The sequence below is a fragment of the Dama dama genome, chromosome 13 (genome assembly GCF_033118175.1).
Source record: "Dama dama isolate Ldn47 chromosome 13, ASM3311817v1, whole genome shotgun sequence".
NCBI classification, from domain to species: Eukaryota; Metazoa; Chordata; class Mammalia; order Artiodactyla; family Cervidae; genus Dama; species Dama dama.
This window is the reverse complement of record NC_083693.1, coordinates 40,647,199-40,671,455: the sequence shown is the minus strand read 5'-3', so window position 1 is coordinate 40,671,455 and position 24,257 is coordinate 40,647,199. Positions and strand designations below refer to the sequence as shown.

At 36.4% G+C, this 24,257-nt stretch overlaps 1 protein-coding gene across 14 annotated transcripts in view; it reads left to right on the top strand.

Annotated features, from left to right (window-relative positions):
• Positions 1-24,257, top strand: part of PEAK1 (pseudopodium enriched atypical kinase 1) — a 311,689-nt gene that overhangs the window by 130,714 nt on the left and 156,718 nt on the right. The window contains exon 1 of one of the 14 annotated variants that reach the window (XM_061158936.1): positions 10,594-10,692. The exons of the other annotated variants lie outside the window; for them this stretch is intronic. The gene's annotated coding sequence lies outside the window, so the exon portion shown is untranslated. Of the gene's footprint in view, positions 1-10,593; positions 10,693-24,257 lie in introns of those variants that run through there. 14 annotated transcript variants of the gene reach the window in all.

The window sequence follows — 24,257 nt, the reverse complement described above, 5'->3', positions numbered from 1 at the left end:
TGTTAGAAAGTGTTCTAGTTTTATTCTTTACAAGTGGTTGACCAGTTTTTCCAGCACCACTTGTTAAAGAGGTTGTCTTTTTTCCATTGTATATCCTTGCCTCCTTTGTCAAAGATAAGGTGTCCATAGGTTCGTGGATTTATCTCTGGGCTTTCAGTTCTGTTCCATTGATCTATATTTCTGTCTTTGTGCCAGTACCATACTGTCTTGATGACTGTGGCTTTGTAGTAGAGTCTGAAGTCAGGCAGGTTGATTCCTCCAGTTCCATTCTTCTTTCTCAAGATTACTTTGGCTATTCGAGGTTTTTTGTATTTCCATACAAATTGTGAAATTATTTGTTCTAGTTCTGTGAAAAATACCGTTGGTAGCTTGATAGGGAGTGCATTGAATCTATAGATTGCTTTGGGTAGAATAGCCATTTTGACAATATTGATTCTTCCAATCCATGAACACGGTATGTTTCTCCATCTATTTGTGTCCTCTTTGATTTCTTTCATCAGTGTTTTATAGTTTTCCATGTATAGGTCTTTTGTTTCTTTAGGTAGATATACTCCTAAGTATTTTATTCTTTTTGCTGCAATGGTGAATGGTATTGTTTCCTTAATTTCTCTTTCTGTTTTTTCATTGTTAGTATATAGGAATGCAAGGGATTTCTGTGTGTTAATTTTATATCCTGCAACTTTACTATATTCATTGATTAGCTCTAGTAATTTTCTGGTAGAGTCTTTAGGGTTTTCTATGTAGAGGATCATGTCATCTGCAAACAGTGAGAGTTTCACTTCTTCTTTTCCTATCTGGATTCCTTTTACTTCTTTTTCTGCTCTGATTGCTGTGGCCAAAACTTCCAACACTATGTTGAATAGTAGTGGTGAGAGTGGGTACCCTTGTCTTGCAGAACCACATTTATAATGCATATGTTTATAGTGTTTTATATATTTAAGTATACATTCATATTATTTGTATTTACTTTGTCCTCAGAATAGCCCTGGGAAATAAACATTATTATTTAGGTAAGATGAGTTTCATCATGATTGAATGTTTTGCTTGTACAGAAATTCAGTTCTCGTCTTGACTCCTTGTTAATCCTCTGTTTGGTTCTCTATGGAGAAAGCAATAATTATAAAATATTTCATGATTATAGATGTCAAGCTACTGTAATACTAATAATCTGTTTTTAGTATAGCACTGGTTATTTTTAGAACACTTTTTATTATATTAACAAAAAAAGAAAATTAGGAAAGCAGAGTTTGTGTTATGACACTTGCCACTGTTTCCTTTATTAGACTCATTTGTTCATTAGATACAAAGAACCTATCTGTGTGCCAGGTACTGGATTGGTTGCTAAAGTACAAAAATAGTCTCTACCCTCAAGGAGATCAGGGTATTAAGACGCTGCTGGATGACCCACCAGCCGTGGAGAATGTGGTACAAGCTAAGTGTGCTGAGGTCACTGAGAGAAGCCTTTGTTTTTCCTGTTAGAGAGGTAAGGACGCTGTCCTTTTTCTTGCCTTGAATGCAGACGTAACACCTACATGCACAGCAAACAACTTTGAAGCAACAAACAACACAATTAATGGAGCAAAAGGAAAGAGCCTTGGTCTTTTTTTTTAATTTTTATTTTATATTGGGGTATGGTTAGTTTATAACCCACAATATATATATTTTAAAACCATTATACAGCTTAATAGAAAAGCAAACAAACAACCCAGTCAGAGAATGGGGAGAAGATCTGATTAGACATTTTTCCAAAGAAGATATTTGAATGGCCAAGTACAGGAAAAGATGCTCTAGTCATCAGGGAAATGCAAACCAAAACCATAGTAAAACATCACCCACACCTGTTAGCCATTACCAAAAACCAAGAAATAGCAAGTGTTGGCAAGAACATGGAGAAAAGGTATCCATTATGCACTGCTGGAGGACATTTCAATTAGGTCGTTATTATGGAAAACAGTATGGAGATTCCTCAAAAAATTAAAACTGAAACTATCATATAACCCAGCAGTTCCACTTCTTGGTGTTTATCCAAAGGAAACAAAGTCACTATTTTGAAAATATATCTGCATCCCAATGTTCAATGCAGCATCACTTACAACAGCCAAGACTGTTGTAATGGAGACAAGAGATCAAGAGATTTTTTTTTAAAAGTGGCATGTATACAATTAAATATTATTCAATAACGGAAAGAAGGAACTCCTGTCATTTGTAACAATATGGAAGAATCTTCAGGGCATTATACTAAGTGAAGTCAGACAGACAAATACCAATACTGTATGATCTCACTTACATGTGAAATCTGAAAAAAAATAAAAAACAAAAAGATGAAACCAAAGTCATAGATACAGAGAGGAGATTGATGGTAGCCAGAGGCAGTGGGTGAAATGTGTAAAGGAAGTCAAAAGCTACAAATTTCCAATTATAAAACAAATAACTCATGGGGATGTAATATACAGAATGGTGATTATAGTTAATATTACTGGATTTGAAAGTTGCTAAGAGATTTTTTTAACCAGTTATCTTTTATTGGGTGTTAATTCTCCATTAGTCTATGAAAGGATTCGGGGTGCCCGGCGGGTATCATGGTCAGGAATGCAGAGTGTGCCTTCTTTGGTGGGACTCTCTTGGCTGCTCTCGTTTAAGAGCCTTGTAAGAACAGCCACAGTTGAAAAGCACGTAAGCTGCCAGCACCATAGAAAGGCCAGTGACACTCCCATTCTTCATGTTGAAATACTTGTTGAAATATCGGTAATAACCTCTTTGAAATATTCCAGCAACGCCTTTAGGGATAAAATCTCACATTAGTATCCAGCTTGGCAGCTCCCTTAATTTGACATCTAGGAGTTTCTTCTCCTTTAGTGGTACAACTGACGCCATCTTGGAGTCCTGACTGTCTGCTCCAGTAGGAACTCTTCCCTGTTGAGCAAGGTTTAAGGCACACACAACAAAAGGCCTTTCCACGGCTTTCATAGACTTTCTCACCACTATGCATTCTCTGATGCAGAAAAAGAGATTAATGTTTCCCAGATACAAATGTTTTTCTGTCACTGATTATTTTATAACTTGAATCCAAATTTGTATTCCACCTTCTTGTTTCTTCCCCTACAGCCATCCAGGGGTCTTTTCCTTGCTCCAATAACACAATTATGTCTGGTTGAGGAATGGAATGGCCCAGTGAGGCCAAGTTGCTATAGTTCTCCATCATCCTATGTTGGTATGGTTTCTTCTGAAGAGGATCAAATTCCCACTCATGAGGAAAGAACTGTGTAACCACATCCCTAAATGTTATTGGCCCACGGGCTATGGTTTTAGATCTACAAGAGCTGATCAGTCCTCAGAATTCCTTTACCAGAGAAAAAACAAAGTCCAGGAAACCTGGACGGTCCCTCACAGACTCAGGCTGTTGTTTCCCTCACAGACACAGTTGTTTCCATGGCAACATACTAGTTTCTTGCTTAGATGGATGCTACTCACAAGCCATTGGCATCAAGGAGCAGGAAAACACCCGAAGTGAAAGTCACCTGTTCCAGTGTAGGAAGTGCCATCTCAGAGCCTTGGCCTTTGTTGAACATCTTGAGCCTCTGTACCAACCCTTGACTACCTATCTCTAGACTTCTTACTTGGGGGAAAAAATCAATGCCTTATTGTTTAAGTCACACATAAGTCAAGTTTTTAATTGTTGTTCAGTCCCTAAGTCATATCCAACTCTTTGCGATCCCATAGATGGTGGCATGCCAGGCTCCTCCGTCCTTCACTGTCTCCTGGAGTTTGCTCAGGTTCATGCCTATTGAGTTGGTGATGTCATCTAACCATCTCATCCTCTGCTGCCCCTTTTCCTTTTGCCTTCCATCTTTCCCAGCATCAGGGTCTTTTCCACTGAGTCGGTTCTTTGCATCAGGTGGCCAAATGATTGGAGCTTCAGCTTCAGAATCATCCTTCCAATGAATATTCAGCATTGATTTCCTTTAGGATTGACTGGTTTGATCTCTTTCTAGACCAAGGGACTCTCAAGAATCTTCTCTAGCCCCATAGTTCGAAAGCATCAATTCTTTGGCACTCAGCCTTCTTTATGGTCCAACACTCACATCTTTACATGACTACTGGAAAAACCATAACTTTGAACATTTGGACCTTTGTCAGCAGTGATGTCTCTGGTTTTTAATATGCTATCTAGGTTTGTCATAACTTTCCACCCAAGGAGCTAGTATCTTTTAATTTCTATTCACTTACAAGCAAATTCACTCCTTCTCTCCCTTCCTTTTTTCTTCTTCTCTCCTCCTCCTCTCCACAATCCTCACATTTTTTTTTAACTTGCCTTTAATGGATGTTTAACACGTACTCTACAGTACACAGTGATACAATGAATTCACATCACCACCCAGCTATAATAGTCGTCAATATTTGACTAGCCATGTAAATTCTCACACTTTCTCTGTTAATTTCACACTTTCTCTGTTAAATTCTGTCCTCTGTTACAGAACTTAAGGAATTCTGTAACAAAAGTATGTGAAAATACTGTGGAAGCACAGACAAGACTGACTAACTTGGCCTGAGGTGGAGGGAGAGGCTTATCAGGAGAGACTTCACATAGGAAGTAACATCAGCAGAAAACTTAAGGGCAAGTAGAAAATGGAAGAAAGAGGATTGCTAGTAAAATTTAGAGCATTTATAAAGGACCTTTATGATACAGTCAAATAATGGGAAATAAATTGTTGTAGCTAGAATATAGAGTTTATTAGGGAAGAGTGTCAGTACATGAGTCTAAAAAGATGATTTGGTGCCAAGTCATAAAAAAACACACATACCATACCAAGAATTCTCAAGCTCATCTTACAGGTACCAGGAAATGAAGAGTGTAATTAGGTTTGAAAAAATAACACTGACAGTAATATCACCTGTGATTCTGGGGTAGAAGATAGAGGAGACAGTAAACTTTACCAATGGTCCAAATGATAGAAAGGGCTTCCCTGGTGACTCAGATGGTAAAGAATCCATCTGAAATGAGGAAGACCTGGGTTCGATCCCTAGGTTGGGAAGACTCCCTGGAGGAGGTATGGGAACCCACTCCAGTATTCTTCCTTGGAGAATCCCATGGACAAAGGAGCCTGGCAGGCTACAGTCCGTGGGGTTGCACAGAGTCGGACACAACTGAGCAACTAAACACAACAAATGATAGAAAGGCATTTAGTGATAATTGTAGTGGACTTGGGCAGGGGAGATAACTTTACAAGGTATTTCAGAGGAAGAATGAACATGATTTGCTCCCTGGATAGGAAGTGGAAGAGAGTCAAAGTCATCATGACTTGAGGAGATAAGATGGTACCATTATTGGAGAAGTAATATAGCAGAAGACAGGATTAAGCAAAGTGCAGAAGATGAGCTTTGAAGTCTGAAGTCTTTGAAGTCTGAAGTGCTGATAGAACGTTCAGGTGGAGGCATCCAGGGGGCCCAAAGGAAATATAGGCCTGGTCCTTAGGAAAGTTTCAAACCAGAGAGCCCCATAACTTGTCTTTTCTGCCATGTATGTCATTTATCACATGTTCATATGTGTGTATGTTTACACACACATATATGTAGATATGTATCCACATTTGATCCTCATTATTTATGGATTCCATATTTGCAAATTCATCTACTTGCTAAGATGTATTTAAACTCCCAAATCAATATTTGTGCTGCCTTCACAACCATTTGCAGACATAGGCAGAGTGGCAAAAAAAATTGAAATGCCTGATGTTTACATTCTCAGCTGAGGTTGACATCTTGGCCTCTTGTTTCAACTCTCATACTATAAAGAAGCATCTTTTTTGCCATCTCCTTCGTGCCATGTTTTTCAAAGTTTTAATGCTTTCTTGGTGGGTGATTTCACTGATTAACCTGGCCTCTGGGTTTTGTGCAGAAGTACTGTGTAGTGTGCCTAAGCACAAGAAAGTTGTGATGTTACTAATGGTGAAAATATGTGTGTTAGATAAGCTTTGTTCAGTCATGACCTAAACTCTTGGCTGTGAGTTCGATTTTAATGAATCAACAGTACATATTAAATAAAGTATCTCTAAACAGAAGTACACATTAAAAGAAGTTACCTATTGATAGGTTGATAAAATGTTGTAAGCAGAGGCTTGTAGAAACTTAACCCTGTTTTCTATTTCCTAGAAGCAATGGAAGTATAGCATTCACCAGTTCAGCGTTCGCAAAAACTTTACAGAACATAACTACTGCACATAGCAAGAATCAACTGTGTGTGTGCAAATCTGCTCCTCTTTTATGAATAATCCTTGCATGTGTACAGTTCAGATATTAGTCCCAATCTGTGCTTGAGATTATGATCCCAAGAAATGTATATCTCTCTTTTCTTGTTAAAAAAATAAATCCATGTCAGACAAAAAGTTTGCTTTTGCAGACAGATGATTCCATATTCCCTCAGCCAATAGGTTTTTCATAAAATGAAATATTGCAGAAACATAGGTGACACTGACTGACAAAATCTAAAAGATCATCTACAGCACACTGGGGCATAAAATGTTTGTCAGCATCATATTGGTAGGCTGCCAGTTTCTTTTATAGTGATGCTTTCTCTTTAGCAAACCAGCAACATTTTCAGTCCCTATTCTCTTAGAGAAATTTATTTTTACAGTGGTATTCATGTGTGTGGGGATTTCATAATCCAAGACTAGTGTTTGTGCGTTCATATCTGTCAATTTGCTTGAATACAACAGCCCAAGAGAATTTTTTAACCTTTCATTCATGAATGTTAGTTCATATCAGTAGGGGTGTTTTAAAATGACAGGTATGATGTGAAAGTAAGAATCATCCATATCTTCTGATATAACAGAGTTATGTTGCAAATTCACATTCACTTTTGTGTCTCTCTTTTTAAATTGTCTACAAAGCTAAAAGCAGGGAATTTGCATTTACAGTCAAGGACAAGAAAACATACAACTCCATGCAAATGAATTTTAAGCTCCAAAGTACTTCTGTGCTTGTTTACATAAATCTGTTTTCTAATCACCTTTCCTCTTGGTATAGAAGATGTGCCCAGGGTTGTTATTACCTTATACATATATACTGTCAAGTATATAAAATAACCAATTAGATGTCCACTTCAAGATGCTTCAGTTTAGGGTGGCTGGTTTACTTGTTCTGTTTATTCTTCTAATGTGATCCTCTTCTGACTGTTGTGTGGTTTTTCTAGTTATTGCATTAGGATGAGTCATACCTGTTTTTACTACAAGCAGTAGATTTTGTGTCATGAAGTACAGTTTAGAAATAACAGCATTTCTTTCTCTTATTCTTAGTAGATAACCTTAGTTTTTACTCTTCATATGAGTCTACCTCATACATCTGTTCTTCTTCTGTGTTATAACTAGTGTATTTAAGTTTCAGGATTGATATTCTTGAATTCTGCATTCAGAAAGCAGGGTATTTACAGTTGAATTCCTCTGTGAATTGATGTTGAATTTTCTGCAGTTTCATTTTCCACTGCTGATTTGGAGCAACCTAGTGTTCCAATATTAATGATTATTTAAGGAGATTGACTAGCCCTTGAACTAACTGAAAGAAAGTCTGTGTTACCTTGTTCCAATTTCAGTGAACTATTGTGCTATGTAGAGATATGTTATAATTTCAGGATTTTGTGTAGAGTTCTTCAGTACTAAGTGGCAATACCTTCTCAGACTTATAACAATGCAAGAGATTAACTAAAAGATGAAAATATCTTTCTCAATTAATATCCCCCTAATTGAAGTACAGGGTAGTATCTATAAATGGGAATTAAATCATATAATTCCAGAGAAAACTGTTTAATAATCTTTGGTGATTTATTGGTTGTGTCTCTAAATCATTTTATATTGATGGCTACATTTGTGAGTTTATATTAGCTGTTTATTATCCTCCAGTCTTTTCTTACATGTGTCTCCTAAATGTGTCCATTTCCATCTCTGTTTTACTCACTCAAATACTTTAATTTCTTTTCTTCAACAATCTGTGAACAATCTCTCCTTGTATCCCCAGATCAAGACTTTTCTCTAAAGAAGCACTGAAATTGACCTAGTTGCCCTTCTCACTGGCTTTGTATGTATAAATTATTTGCTCTTTGTTGTTAGTTTGCTTAGTTTCAGTTCAGTTTAACAAAAATCTCCTGAGTGCTTGTTGTGATGATGTGTGAGCTTAGTGGGGTAGGAAAGTATACTCTGGAGGCTTCCCAGAGAAGGTGATCCTGGACCTGAATCTGGAAGAGCAAGTAAGAATTTCCTATTTGTGGAAGGAGCATAAGTTTATATTGCCTAAGAGAACAGCACGAAGTTTGACAAGTAGTTCAGTATGGCTGTAGTGTGATGAAGTGGGAGATAGGAAATGAAGATGAAGAGATAGGCATGAGCCAAGTCATGGAGGGCTTTCTGTATCATATGTGGGCATTTGTTTTGTGGATGAACTTGGACTTTATCCTTATCCTGTGAATAATAGCTTTTGAAGAGTTTGACAGGTGTGGCAGGATTTTCATTTTAGAGTGATCATTTTAATGGGAGTATGGTAAATGGCTTTGAGGTAGGGTAAGAGTGCATGCATAGAGGAGAGTAAACCAGATAGATTACTGATTTAGTCATATTGAGAGACAATGCCCTGGATTTGGATACCATTAATAGGGGTGAAGTTGAGGACATAGACGTGAAAAGTGTTTAGAGTAGAAATGAATCAGACATTTAAAGTAATTGGTGAAATGTGAGATTACTGTCAGGCTTTGATTTAAGTGTCTAAGTGGCTGTGGTGCTGTTAATAACCATAGCAGGGAATTTAAAGAAGGAATAGATGTTAGGAAAAGTTTTTGATGTATTGTACTTATAGTACTTTCAAGTGGAAGCATATAGAAAGCAAAATATAGGCATATGATGCTCAGATGAAAGGTTAGGATTAGAGATATTCATGTGGGGATCCTTTCAGTCCTGGTTGGAGCACAGAGAATGTGGGTAGATATGAAGTAGGCAAAAAGCTGAGCCCTCAGGGGAAAGGAATGGAAAAGAAAATGGCAACTCACTCCAGTATTTTTGCCTGGAAAATCCCATGGACAGAGGAGCCTGGCGGGCTACAATCCAAAGGGTCGCAAAGAGTCAGAACGACTGAGCAGCTAAACAAGAAAGGGAAAAGGGAAAGAGGAACCCAAGGCAGAAACTGAGCAGGAAAAATCTCTGTGTCTTTGCTTGAAAAGAGAACACAGGAGGACAGCTTTATCCTTTTGTATCCTTGGTAAAACCTTGAATAATATAGTATAGATAGTTTGTAAATGTTTGCTAGTTATTTTATTTAGCTGGAAAGCATCTCATTTACTTTGAGATTTTATTTGATATTTTACCTAATTCCATGACTTGACAAGAAATATGTTAAAATTCATATCATTTCATGAGCACCTACTGTGTACCTTGCTTCTGCAGCTGTGCTGTGCTCAGTCGTATCCAACTCTTTGTGACCCCATGAACTGTAGCCCAACTATAATGCCAGGCTCCTCTGTCCATGGGATTTTTCAGGCAAGAATACTGGAGTAGGTTGTCATTTCCTCCTCCAGGGGATATACCTAGGCACTGTGTTATAGGATTTTATCATTCAAATAATCCTACAAGGGAAGGTTTTATTATTTTTCCATTTTGTTTTGAAGAACCTGAGAATAAGAAAGATTTAGTGCCTTTGTCAACTTTCTCACGTGCCATGTAACTCCAAATTTCCTTTTCTTAACCATCAATGATGATCTATTATGTGTTTAGGCCAAAAGATCATTTGAAAGTCTCCTATTCTGGTTCCATTGTGGTAATTATTCTGACCCAAAGGCACTGATTTATACTAAATTCTGCCTTGTCAGTCTTATGTAGATTAGTATGGTAGTTGGACATGTCTTTGTTCCTGGGTGCAATACGGCTTTACCTAATTCTTTTTATCTTTCTGGAGCACTATTTCTTTATTAGTATTAGCAGTTTGCATTAGATGGCTGCTAAATTGCTTAAGGTTGTAAAATCCTTTAAGTCCATTATTTTGAAAAATTCAAAAACAGAGGTTGCTTAGCATCTACTAACAGATTTTAGAGATTTACAGGGTAATTACTGGGCTTCATGACTCAACTAAAATTATATGTAAAATATGATGCATGTATGTGCCTTTTTCTGGGCGTGCAATTTGTAGCTTTCATCAGATTCTCATAGTTGTGCATAATACCTCACCACTCACCCTTCACTCAAAAGATTAAGGCATATAGCTCTAGAAGCATCTGTACATACTGCTTTCTGCAATCCTATCCTGACTAGTTAAGTCCTCTTTAACAAAGTATTGTTATTCATTGAAAGTAATGTTTGAGGTAAGGTTACTTTTTTAAGGGCTTCCCAAGTGGCTCAGACAGTAAGGAATCTGCCCATAGTATGAGACTTGGGGGTTTTCTTAAGGCTATTTAAACCTATAGTATTTTCTAAAGTAAAACACCTCTTGGATATTTTATCTATTTTAAAAAAGTCCATTAAATAGAATGAGTATTGTGGTAAGTACTGCCGTATGGTAAATTTTAAAATGCTCAATTTTAAAGTCTGAGTCAACTGACCTCCACTAACACACATTTCCCAGGTTGCATCATCCTGTAGGAAAAGAATAATTGAGGCCCATTCCTAAGGAAAGAAAAGGAAGCAGTGACATAATGCCTACAGTTGGTGCCAGTTAAATTGGGTTTGTACTTTTTCTTTTCTTAATGTAACATGTTTATTCTAATCTTGAGTCTCTCTCTTTCTTTTCAGTCTCTTGCCTTATTCTAGCAGCAGATCTTATAATTTTGAACTCTGCCTTAGTATGGAAGAGACAGAGATTAATAAGACATGCCCCTTTCTAGGTATTTGCCATATCTGTGAATATGAACAACAGAATGATAAAAAGCTAGATAAAAGTCACATTTCCAGATAAGAAGCTTGAGAGGTCTGGTAAATTGCTCAAGGTAAAAAGCTAGTATGTAGTCAGACCAGAATTCAAATTCAGATTTGTTGACTCTAAACCCCATATGCCTTCCATTTTGTCACACTGCTCCTCATTTTATTTAGGTTTAGTTGTACAACTGCTTGTAACTGAAGTGGAGGGACCAGGACCCCATATATTTAATTTAATAAATATTTCTGATAAAGTAAAAGGAGAGGAAACATTCTCTATTCCTCTAAAGTTTAGGAAATTAGAGAAGGAAAATAATATTTGTACAGCACTTAGTATGTGCCAGGTACTGATATATAGGGTCTTAACATGAGCTAGATCATTTAACATGAGCTAATTCAGAATAACCAGGTGACATACTTGGTATTATCTCTGTTTTAAAGAAAAAGGAAGAGGCTGAAGCTCAGGGAAATAAATTGCCCTGAATCACGTAGCTAGTAAGTAACAAAAGCAGAATTGAAACTCTTTATTGTGAAAGGTTAGATGGGGTTTACATCATACCTATTGACTTAAAATTGAATGTCACACAAATCAAGTGAATAGCTGGACAGTTTGATCTAAGCTCCTTTTGCGATTTGTGTCATTTGTCAGTTCAGTTCAGTTCAGTCACTCAGTCTTGTCCGACTCTTTGCACCACATGGACTGCAGCACACCAGGCTTCCCTGTCCATCACCAGTTCCTGGAGCTTGCTCAAACTCATGTCCATCGAGTCAGTGATACCATCCAACCATCTCATCCTCTGTCATCCTCTTCTGCCTTTAATCTTTCCAGCATCAGGGTCTTTTCTAATGAATCAGCTCTTTGCATCAGGTGGCCAAAGTATTGGAGCTTCAGCTTCAGCATCAGTCCTTCCAATGAATGTTCAGGATTGATTTCCTTTCAGATGTACTGGTTTGATCTCCTTGAGAGTCCAAGGATTCTCCAGAGTCTTCTCCAACACCACAATTTAAAAGCATCAATTCTTCAGTGCTCAACTTTCTTTATTGTCTAGCTCTTACGTCCATACATGACTACTGCAAAAACTATAGCCTTGACTGTACAGACCTTTGTTGGCAAAGTAATGTCTTTGCTTTTTAATATGCTGTCTAGGTTGGTCATAGCTTTTCTTTCAAGGAGCAAGCATCTTTTAATTTCATGGCTGCACTCACCATCTGCAGTGATTTTGGAGCCCAAGAAAATAAAGTCTCTCACTATTTCCATTGTTTCCCCATCTCTTTGCCATGAAGTGATGGGAACAGATGCCATAATCTTCGTTTTTTGAATGTTGAGTTTTAAGCCAGGTTTTTCACTCTCCTCTCACTTTCTTCAAAAGGCTCTTTAGTTCCTCTTCACTTTCTCCCATAAGAGTGGTGTCATCTGCATATCTGAGGTTATTGATATTTCTCCTGGCCAAAAAAAAAGTCATTTGTAAACATTCTTAATTGGACTGTTAACAGTTAAATCATCTTCACCAAAGTAATATTTACATTTTCTTAACAAGCTTTCCATTTTAGCTTTCCATTCCAGTTTGTAAAGGTAATTGTCTAAACTGTGGTGAAGACAGTTTAAATTCACGAAACAGTGAACGGCATCACATGATAGAAGGGATTTTAAGGTAAGAGTCTGGTCTGTGTCCTTCCTGCTCCCAACTTTCCTACTGACTTGTGTTATATACCAGTCTCTTAGTCTACTTTTGGACTTGTTTTGTGAGATGAGAGGGTTGAGTTAATTGTTCCCTAAGTCTCTTACAACTATGAAATTATCCCAAGAGTAAATGGATTTTTTAATGTGCTTCATATGTAAATATCAATGCATTTTTAGAGATGAGACATCCTTAGAGATCATCAAACTGAATCCTCCCATATGATAGATGCAGAAACTGAGACCCTTACATTTGTATGACGCTTTAAACATCCAAAACTCTTTCACCTACCTTAATCTCACACAAGCTTCATCACAATCTTGTAGATTACCTAGCATCATCATTATTGTACAAAAGAGCAATTGAATTGGTCTAGGGTCACATAGCTGAGCCTAAACTAAATGAGTGACTAAACCTAGAGTTTTCTTTTTTTTTTCTTGCTTTAGTGGGATTAATTATACCTTTGTGATGAAGTCTTACTGCAGGAGAAAGTGAGAATTTAGTGGTTTATGAAATAAATCCAAGCAAGAAAAACAAATGTTTCCCAGTATAAATGTAGTAATGAATACAAGCAGTATAAATAGCAGGAACAAAGAGGGAAGGGAATGGCAAAAACTCAGATCTGCATTGATTTAATCTTTGTTTTCATTTTTTTCCTGAATGAGGAGTGGGTGTAATGGACTTTTAATATTTTTGTATTTATCAGTAGTGTACTATTTGAATTGCTTTATCCACAATGATGTAGTTCATAGAGAAACCATACTTCATAATCAAGTACTTAATTCTCCTAAAAGAAAAGTGGGAAACGAGAGGGTAACAGGTAGGAAGGCTAGGGGTCTCCAAATGGAGGAAATAGGCTGCAAGTGTCAGACATTTTTTATCTCTCTCTTAATCGGCAGGAGGAAACAAACTACAAGTGTCAGATTTTAGCTTCCTTGATAGCTCAGTTGATAAAGAATCCTCCTGCAATGCGGGAGACCCCGGTTTGATTCCTGGGTTGGGAAGATCCCCTGGAGAAGGGATAGCTACCCACTCCAGTACTCTGGCCTGGAGAATTCCATGGACTGTAGTCTATGGGGTCTCAAAGAGTCAGACACGACTGAGCGACTTTAAATGTAAAAAATAAATTGTAAATTACCTAAGGAAAATTTAAGACAGTTAATTCAAAAGGATATAAGGCAAAGGAACAAAAATATGTGTGGGAAGCTAAATTTTACTGAAAATCATTTCATTATTTCATTGCCTTTAGTGATGTGAGCTCAGTTTTCTTTCCTATTTCCACTTGGTAGTTTTGGAAGCATTAACTGTTCCCATGCCAGTGATCTTGCTGTACAGATCAATAGATTCCTTTACTTTGGTAGCTTTCTGTAAACAATATATATATTTTAATTGGAAAGAAAATTATATTAAAACTAGTTTATGGATGTTAGTCATTATTCTTTTACAGTTCTGGTCCCCCAGTTGTCCTTCCTTAAAAGGAGTTAGTTTTCTAGATTATATGGTGTGATGGTGCTTTCTCTGTGGATATGAAAATTTGGTCATTAGTAAAAATCTCTTTTTTTATTTTAAATTAAAGTTTTTAATAAACTATTTTATAGAACTAGTAAATGGAGGATCTTCCATATGTTTTATCAAATGAAGAAAACAATAAAGGATGTAATAGATGCATAACAAAATTTAAAGCAACATTAAATAAGATTTTACTTAAATTAGAAAAGAAAATGTTCTTCTTGAAATCTTTCTTTCCTTAGGAGTCTTTAATTTGAAAGAGTCTCTTGTCCCACGAGCTGACATTTCTCCCACATGCCCTTTGCTACAGAGTTCCACCTTTTAGCTAACTCCCATTTTAATACCATCAGATCCATGGTATTCAGGGAAATGGCATTTGAGGAAAACTTAAATTCTCAGTGTTGTATCTGACCTCAAAACATGTGCAAGGGTATTTTTCAACCATTGCTTTTAAGGTTCTTTAAAGGAAAAAAATGAAAAGATCACTTTAGAATACTTGATATTTAGTTTTTATTTTGAAATATCTCTGGAACTAGTCTCCTAGAAGCTTTAAACATCTGACATAAACAGTTTTTTATTGAATTGTACCTGTTATAATATGACTCTATCTTGCTTACCCAGACTACAGTAAGTTTTAAGGACTACAATTAGCTTCTCATTGGCCAGCTCTGATTTGGTGGTCATAATAAAGTTATGTTTAGCTGAGGGCTTAGAATTTTTTTAAGTGATTGGACTTTTTTTCCTGTGATTTGTCAGTTTCCTTTGTTTGGCACTAGGGTTAAAGAACCAGGCTTCCAGTCTGATGCCTCATTCATTTTAAAACATTCTCTCAGTACAGGAATGGTTGAGAAGACATGGGTTTACTCCATTAAGCTTTTTAATTTCTTAAACTACTTCTATAAGAAAATAGGGCTCCCCAGTGGCTTGGTGGTAAAGAATCTGTCTACAGTGGAGGAGCTGCAGGAGACATGGATTGGATCCCTTGGTCAGGAAGATCCCCTGGAGGAGGGCATGGCAACGCTCTCTAGTATTCTTGCCTAGAGAATCCCATGGACAGAGGAGCCTGGCGGGCTGCAGTCTATGAGGTCGCAAAAAGTCAGATATGACTGAAGTGACTTAGCATGCCCATAAGTAAATTATTGAAACACTTTTTTTTCAGCCTTGTTTAGAAATTTGGTAGCACTAAAAAAGTGTTCTGCCACGATATTGATTCAATATTAATGTAGATTTGCTTTCTTCTATGGAGTTTAGTTTCTGTATCAGGGTACTTTCTAAGAATGAGATAAGTTCTTATAGATGTATAGGAATTTGAGGAACTCTCAGATCCTTTTCAATGTCATCTTTAGTAAATCTGAGGATGGCAGTGAGGAAAATACAGAGATATTGATTTGTATGTGTGTGTGTGTGTGTTTATATGTGTGATCTCAACACTGAGGAAATTCAATAAAATAAAATTTGCATCTTCCTTAAAGGTTAACATAGCAGTGGAATTGTAAGGAAATATTAATTAGCTTTCCTTTTCCAAATGTACTGCTGTTTAACAGTTATATGTACCTCAGGACTTATTTTATATTTTAGTATATATCTTAAAGAAGTAAATGAATTGATTCACATTTTTTTAAAAGAAGTGTAGGTGATAAAGGAGCGTTACAGAATCTGCTGACCTATATTTATATTATCAGTTCATCTGTAGTTGCCTTGTTATTTGGATTTATTAGAGAAAAATAGTATCAATCAAGCAAGCATAGTTAATTGAATACTTGTTGGCATATATGTGTGCCACTTTTATTTTTCTTATTTCTCAAAATGAGAAGATTGGATGATTTTTCTAAGTATTCAAAAATTATTTGTTGGATATAACTTGTTGAAATAAATAATCATTTGTTCTCTAGTCTTATTTCTTTTATAAAACTCCATCTCAAAAAAAAAAAAAAGATTTAAACCAAAGGCCATTTGAGATTGCAACCAAGGTTTTCTATGAACACTAAATTTGGAATTAAAATTATGTGAGTCCCCTCGCTGGCTTTGCTCATTCTTGTGTGGGAAGAGAGCATTTCAGTACAAGACTTGCTAGTCTGCAGATCTTCTACAGGAGATAAGAAGGAGTAAAAGATTTTGGGAACTCTGGATTTTCCATACAGGGTAAACAAACAAAAAAAAAGCACATTATTATATTGAGCAAAACCATTTAAAAATGGCTTGCTTTCTCTTCCCCAGTAATACCAATACTATATGTCATATAAAATTAAAAATAGCAGGTGTCATTTTGCTAGCATGAATGCTGGTTCACAGACTTTAAAAGCAAACTATAGAGAAGGACTGATGTGATAAAGGGAGCACAAATATTATATAGTCCGTATAGGCTGAGGCCTGGTTATTACTAATAGGGGAGAGTCCTATCCAAAGGTCATCTACTCAAAGCTAATAACTAAGATTAGACATTGTGCTCAGTCACTCAGTCGTGTCCAACTTTGTGACCCCATGAACAGTAGCCCACCAGGCTCCTCTGTCCATGGGATTCTCCAGACAAGAATGCTGGAGGGGATTGCCATTTCCTTCTCTGAAGTTAGACATTAACAGCCCATAAAAAGATTACAGAAATAACACCAATAGTAGAGAATATTGAAAGCCAGCCCACAATGTCTGAAGTAGGATTATAGAATCCGCTTGAGTACATGGATATGTTTTGTGTTCCTTATTAATTCCGAGATACAACAAATTTAACAGAAGCATGAAATATGAATAGGTTTTAGAATAGAAGTAAGCTTTGGAGATCATTTACTTATTTCATTTTTCAAAGAAAAACCAAGGGTTAGAAGGTAAGTTACTCAGTACCAGCTAGGTAGTGACAGTAGTAGGAACTGAATACAGCTGACCCTTGAATAATGGGGTTGATCCAGGTATCATGTATAGTCTTCCCTCTGCATTTCAAGTTCCTCCACAAATAGAGATTCAACCAACTATGGTGTAGTACTGAAAAATATTGAGTACTGAATTTAGTATTGAAAGATATTTGCATGTAAGTGGACCCATACTGTTCAAACCCACGTTGTTCAAGATTCAGCTGTATTCTTTTTCCGATATATCAGTTATTGAAGATGGGACTTGAAAAGCTGTGATGGGAGATGATGGTTTTTATCATTGTTTTAAATTTTTACATGCAGTAAAATTGACTTTTTAAAAATTAGTTCTGTGAGCTTTAACACATAAACAGATTCATGTAAACTACTACTACAAACTGGTTACAGGTAAACCCATCATCCCAGAAAATCCTTTAGACTGTTCCTTTTTGTTCAAAGCCTCTACCTACATTTAAACCCCTGACAACTACTGATCTATATGTACTTCAGTTTTGCCTGTTCCAGAATGTTGCATAAGTGGAACTATTCACAGTGAACTCTTTTGTGTGTGGCTTCTTTCCCTCAGCTTAATATTTTTGAGATTCATCCATGTTTTGTATATAAGTGATTTATTCTTTTTTAGTTGCTAAGTAGTGTTTTATTGTCTTTTAATTTCATGGCTGCAATCAATATCTGCAGTGATTTTGGAGCCCCAAAAAATAAAGTCTGACACTGTTTCCACTGTTTCCCCATCTATTTCCCATGAAGTGATGGGGCCAGATGCCATGATCTTAGTTTTCTGAATGTTGAGCTTTAGGCCAACTTTTTCACTCTACTCTTTCACTTTCATCAAGAGGCTTTTTAGTTCCTCTTCACTTTCTGCCATAAGGGTGGTGTCATCTGCATATCTGAGGTTATTGATATTTCTCCTGGCAATCTTTTTTTTTTTTTCTCCTGGCAATCTTGATTCCAGCTTGTGCTTCTTCCAGCCCAGAGTTTCTCATGATGTACTCTACATATAAGTTAAATAGGCAGGGTGACAATATACAGCCTTGATGTACTCCTTTTCCTATTTGGAACCAGTCTGTTGTTCCATGTCCAGTTCTAACTGGTGCTTCCTGACCTGCATACAGGTTTCTCAAGAGGCAGGTCAGGTGGTCTGGTATTCCCATCTCTTCCAGAATTTTCACAGTTTATTGTGATCCACACAGTCAAAGGCTTTGGCATAGTCAGTAACCTAGATGGCATATTAAAAAACAGAGACATTACTTTGCCAATAAAGGTCTGTCTAGTCAAGGCTATAGTTTTTCCAGCGGTCATGTACGGATGTGAGAGTTGGACTGTGAAGAAAGCTGAGCAACGAAGAATTGATGCTTTTGAACTGTGGTGTTGGAGAAGATGCTTGAGAGTCCCTTGGACTGCAGGCAGATCCAACCAGTCCATCCTAAAGGAGATCAGTCCAGGGTGTTCATTGGAAGGACTGATGCTGAAGCTGAAACTCCAATACTTTGGCCACCTCATGGGAAGAGTTGACTCATTGGAAAAGACCTTTTGCTGGGAGGGATGGAGGGCAGGAGGAGAAGGGGACAACAGAGGATGAGATGGTTGGATGGCATCACCAACTCGATGGACATGAGTTTGGATGAACTCCGGGAGTTGCTGATGGACAGGGAGGCCTGGTGTGCTGCAATTCATGGGGTCGCAAAATGTCGGACACGACTGAGTGACTAAACTGAACTGAGTCTTCTATTGTACAATTACATAACCATTTGTTTACTCATTCATCTATTAATGAACATTCGAGTTGTTTCCAGGTTTTAGTTATTATAAATAAGGATGTTGTGGCTTTTTTTTTTTTTAAGAAAAAAGGAAAAACTTTTACTTACACGTATTATTAAAAGCTTGGTGCTGCTGCTGCTGTTCAGTTACTAAGTCGTGTCCAGCTCTTTGCGACCCCATGGGCTGTAGTCTGTCAGGCTCATCTGTCCATGAAATTTTCCAGGCAGGAGTACTGGAGTTGGTGGCCATTTCCTTCTCCAGGGGGTCTTCCCAACCCAGAAATAGAACCCACATTTCCCGCTTGACAGGAGGATTCTTTACCGCTGTGCCATCTGGGAAACCTAGAAACCTTGATAATGAACTCAAAGTATTCACAATGTTGGTTCACTTTATACTCTGAAATAATTACAAATTCACAGGATGTTGCAAAGATAGTATCATGTAGAGATATCCTCTTTACCGTTCACCCAGTTTTTATTAGTTACATCTACTATAACTGTAGAATAATAATATCAAAATCAAGAAACTGATATTGGTATAAAATGAGTTAATAGTTCTTTGGCATTTTATCACATATGTAGATTCATATAACCAAGACTGCAATCTCACCAGAAAAACTTCCCTCCTTCTGCCCCTTTATAGTCTCACACACACACACCCCCACACACCTCCTCCTCTCAACTACCTTTAACTCCTTGCAGCCACTAATCTGTTATCCATCTCTATGATTTTGTCATTTCAAGAATGTCATATACATGGAAGTAACCTAGATGTCTGTCAACAGATGAACATACAAGGAAACTGTGGTCCGTATATATGATGAAATCTTACTCAGCCACAAAAAGGAACAAATCTGAGTCTGTTCTTTTGAGGTGGATGAACCTAGAGATTGTAATGCAGAGTGAATTAAGCCAGAAAGAGAAAAATTATATATTAACACACATATATGTATGTAATCTAGAAAAATGTTACTGATGAACCTATTTACAAGGCAAGAATAGAGACACCGTCATAGAAAACAGACTTGTAGACACAGTGGGGGAAGGAGAGAGTGGGATGAATTGGGAAGTTGCTATATAACACAGGGAGTTGAACCTGGTACTCTGTGATAACCTAGGGGGTGGGATGGGAAGGATGGGAGAGAGGTTCCAGAGGGAGGGGATATATGGATACTTGTAGCTAATCCACAGTGTTGTATGGCAGAATCAACACAACATTGTAAAGCAATTATCCTCCAATTAAAAATAAATTTTAAAAATTGTAAAAAATGTCATATTGATGGAATTATATGATATATAACCTTTGAGACTGGCTATTTTCATTTAGCATAATGCCCTTGAGATACACCCAAATTATACTGTGTTCATTCCTTTTTATTGCTGATTTAGTGTTTCATAGTATTGATGTACCACAATTTGTTTAACCATCCATTATAGGACATTTTAGTTGCTTCCAGTTTGAGTCTGTTGCTAATTAAGGTAATTATTGATATGTTAGGACCTAAATCGGACCTTTAATTTTTTGTATTTCATTTGTTTCTTCTTTTCCATTTTTCTTTTCTTTTTCCTGTTTTTCTGTGCATTACTTGAATACTTTTTAGAATTCCGTGTTGACCCACTGTGGTGTTTTAAAAAGGTGTTTCTTTGTACAACTTTTTCATCATTGCTCTAGATATTCCATTGTATAATTATGACATACCACAGTCTCCTGTGCAATACTGCTGCTAGCACTGCTACATTTTAGTACTGCAAGCAAAGTGTAGATTCCTCACCTTCCTTTGGTCCCTTTATTTGCCCTCATTTAATTGACTTAATATTTTAATATATAAGTTGTATTATTTATAGGTATATATTATATGCATGTGTACATAATTTTATATCTACTTGTTTTAAATATTTTCTTTAATACATTGTGAACCATATCAGACAGTATTATAATCTTTGCCTAAACAATCAGACATAATTTGGAAGACAAGAGAAGAAGAACTATTATTCATAGTATAGCTAGTATCCATAGTTTTACCCTTTTGGCCTTCTTCCTGATGTTCCAAGATGTCATCTTTTTTCATTTCCTTTCAATTTAGAGAACTTTCTTTATCCATTCTTTTAGGGCAAGTCAGCTAGAAATAAATTCTCTTAACTTTCCTTTGCCTAAGAATATCTTCCTTTTCTCTTCATTCCCTCAATGATATTTTTCTGGAGGAAAAATTCTGGGTTGACAGTTCTTTTTCTTTCAGCTCTTGAAAAAGATTGTGCCAGTTCCTTTTGGCCTGTATGGCTTCTTATGAGAAATCCACTGATGGTCAAATTGGTTTTTCCCTGTAGATAAAGGATCTTTTCTCTCTTGCTGCTTTTAAGATTTTTTTTTAATTGTGTTTAGTTTTCAGAAGTTTGACTGTGGTATGTCTTGGTGTGGATTTCTCTGGGTTTACTCTGTTTGAAGTTTTTTCAGCTTCTCAAATCTATAGATTTATGTCTTTAGCCAATTTAGGGAAAATTTTTCGACCATATTTTTTCAAATATTTTTCCAGCCCTGCTCTTTTTCTCCTCACTTCCAAGACTGTGATGACTTGAATGTTTGAACTTTTGGTATAATTTCATGGTTCCCTGAGGCTCTGTTCATTTGCATTCAGTCTATGTCCTTTATGTTATTTAGGATGGGTAACTTCTAGTGTTTTATCTTTTTTTTTAATTTATTTATTTTAATTGAAGGCTAATTACTTTACAATTGTTTTATCTTTTAGTTACTGATTTTTTTTTCTTCTATCCTCTCCATTCTCTTGTTTAGCCCATCTATTGGATTTCTAATTTCAATTATTATAATTTCAGTTCTATAATTTTATTCTTTGTATCTCCTACTTTTTATAATAATTTTATTCTTTGTATTTCTTTGCTAAGACCGTCTGTTTCTTAGACTTTCTATTTTTCATTTCTTTCCAGTATGTTAGTCTCATTGAGTGGTTTTCAGTTAAAACCTGGACAATTATGTCATGATACTTTACATTTTATTTCAGTTGAGCAGGCCTCTTTTGATACTACCCTGACAGGGTATTGCCAGCTAGAAATATAAGTGCAGGGTACCACTTACCCTCCATTGACATTTGGGAGAAAACTGCTGTTATGTTTTAGTAGGAGTGGAAGTTCCAGCTCCCCACTAGGTCTCTAATGATACTAACCCTGCTGGGTAGATATCTAAGAGGACAATTGTTGGGTTATATGGTAAGTTTTATTCAACTTTGAAAGGAGGTGTCAAGCTTTTTTAAAGTGATGGTAAAATTTTACATACGTGCAAGTAATGTCTGAACATTTCAGATATTTTAAATTAATTTTATCCTATAGAACTTTCTGAAATAATGAAAATGTTTTATATCAGCACTGTCCAGTACTGTAACCACTAGCCACATGTAGTTGTTGAGCAGGTAAAATATGGCTAGTACATTTCAGGAAGTTAATTTTTTTTTAATTTTATTCAGTTTATCAATTGAAATTTTTTTTCCTTTATTTATTTATTTATTTATTCAGTGGGTTTTGTCATACATTGATATGAATCAGCCATAGATTTACACGTATTCCCCATCCCGATCCCCCCTCCCACCTCCCTCTCCACCCGATTCCTCCAGGTCTTCCCAGTGCACCAGGCCTGAGCACTTGTCTCATGCATCCCACCTGGGCTGGTGATCTGTTTCACCATAGATAATATACATGCTGTTCTTTCGAAACATCCCACCCTCACCTTCTCCCACAGAGTTCAAAAGTCTGTTCTGTACTTCTGTGTCTCTTTTTCTGTTCTGCATATAGGGTTATCATTACCATCTTTCTAAATTCCATATATATGTGTTAGTATGCTGTAATGTTCTTTATCTTTCTGGCTTACTTCACTCTGTATAATGGGCTCCAGTTTCATCCATCTCATTAGGACTGATTCAAATGAATTCTTTTTAACGGCTGAGTAATATTCCATGGTGTATATGTACCACAGCTTCCTTATCCATTCATCTGCTGATGGGCATCTAGGTTGCTTCCATGTCCTGGCTATTATAAACAGTGCTGCGATGAACATTGGGGTACACGTGTCTCTTTCAGATCTGGTTTCCTCAGTGTGTATGCCCAGAAGTGGGATTGCTGGGTCATATGGCAGTTCTATTTCCAGTTTTTAAAGAAATCTCCACACTGTTTTCCATAGCGGCTGTACTAGTTTGCATTCCCACCAACAGTGTAAGAGGGTTCCCTTTTCTCCACACCCTCTCCAGCATTTATTGCTTGTAGACTTTTGGATAGCAGCCATCCTGACTGGCGTGTAATGGTACCTCATTGTGGTTTTGATTTGCATTTCTCTAATAATGAGTGATGTTGAGCATCTTTTCATGTGTTTGTTAGCCATCTGTATGTCTTCTTTGGAGAAATGTCTGTTTAGTTCTTTGGCCCATTTTTTGATTGGGTCATTTATTTTTCTGGAATTGAGCTGTAGGAGTTGCTTGTATATTTTTGAGATTAATCCTTTGTCTGTTGCTTCATTTGCTGTTATTTTCTCCCAATCTGAGGGCTGTCTTTTCACCTTACTTATAGTTTCCTTTGTTGTGCAAAAGCTTTTAAGTTTCATTAGGTCCCATTTGTTTATTTTTGCTTTTATTTCCAATATTCTGGGAGGTGGATCATAGAGGATCTTGCTGTGGTTTATGTCGGAAAGTGTTTTGCCTATGTTCTCCTCTAGGAGTCTTATAGTTTCTGGTCTTACATTTAGATCTTTAATCCATTTTGAGTTTATTTTTGTGTATGGTGTTAGAAAGTGTTCTAGTTTCATTCTTTTACAAGTGGTTGACCAGCTTTCCCAGCACCAAAACTTTCTGAAATAATGAAAATGTTTTATATCAGCACTGTCCAGTACTGTAACCACTAGCCACATGTAGTTGTTGAGCAGGTAAAATATGGCTAGTACATTTCAGGAAGTTAATTTTTTTTAAATTTTATTCAGTTTATCAGTTGAAATTTAAATGATTACATGTGGCTATTGTGTTAGAGGGTGCATGAATGCAGCTCTACATCTTCACCAGTATTTAGGCATCACAGCTCTATATCCTCACCAGTATTTAGAATTGTCAGTCTTTTCTAAATTTAGCCATTTAATGAGTGTGAACTGGTATCTTGTGGTTTTTATCATTTAATGTAATTACTGGCCACTTAGTTTTTCTAATGATGTTTTTAAAATAGCAAAAGTTTTTAATTTTGATAGAGTATGGTTTATGAGGTGAAGTAAAGTATGGTTTACTCTTTCTGTATTTCTTTTTTTATATAGTTCATGCTTTTGAATTTTTGCCTATCCTAAAGTAGTAAAAAAATTTTTCCCTGTTTTCTTCTTGAAGCTTTGTAGTTTTACGTTCTACTCTTAGGTTTATAATGTATTTTCATTTAGTCTTTCACATATACAAAATCTTGTCACATAGAAGAAAAATTCATTTTTTTTTTCCGTATGAATATCCAGTTGTTTCAGCAACATTTGTTGAAATTTTTTCTTCCTGCATTGAGTTACCATGGCATTTTAAAAAATTAATTGACTGAGTATTTTATAGT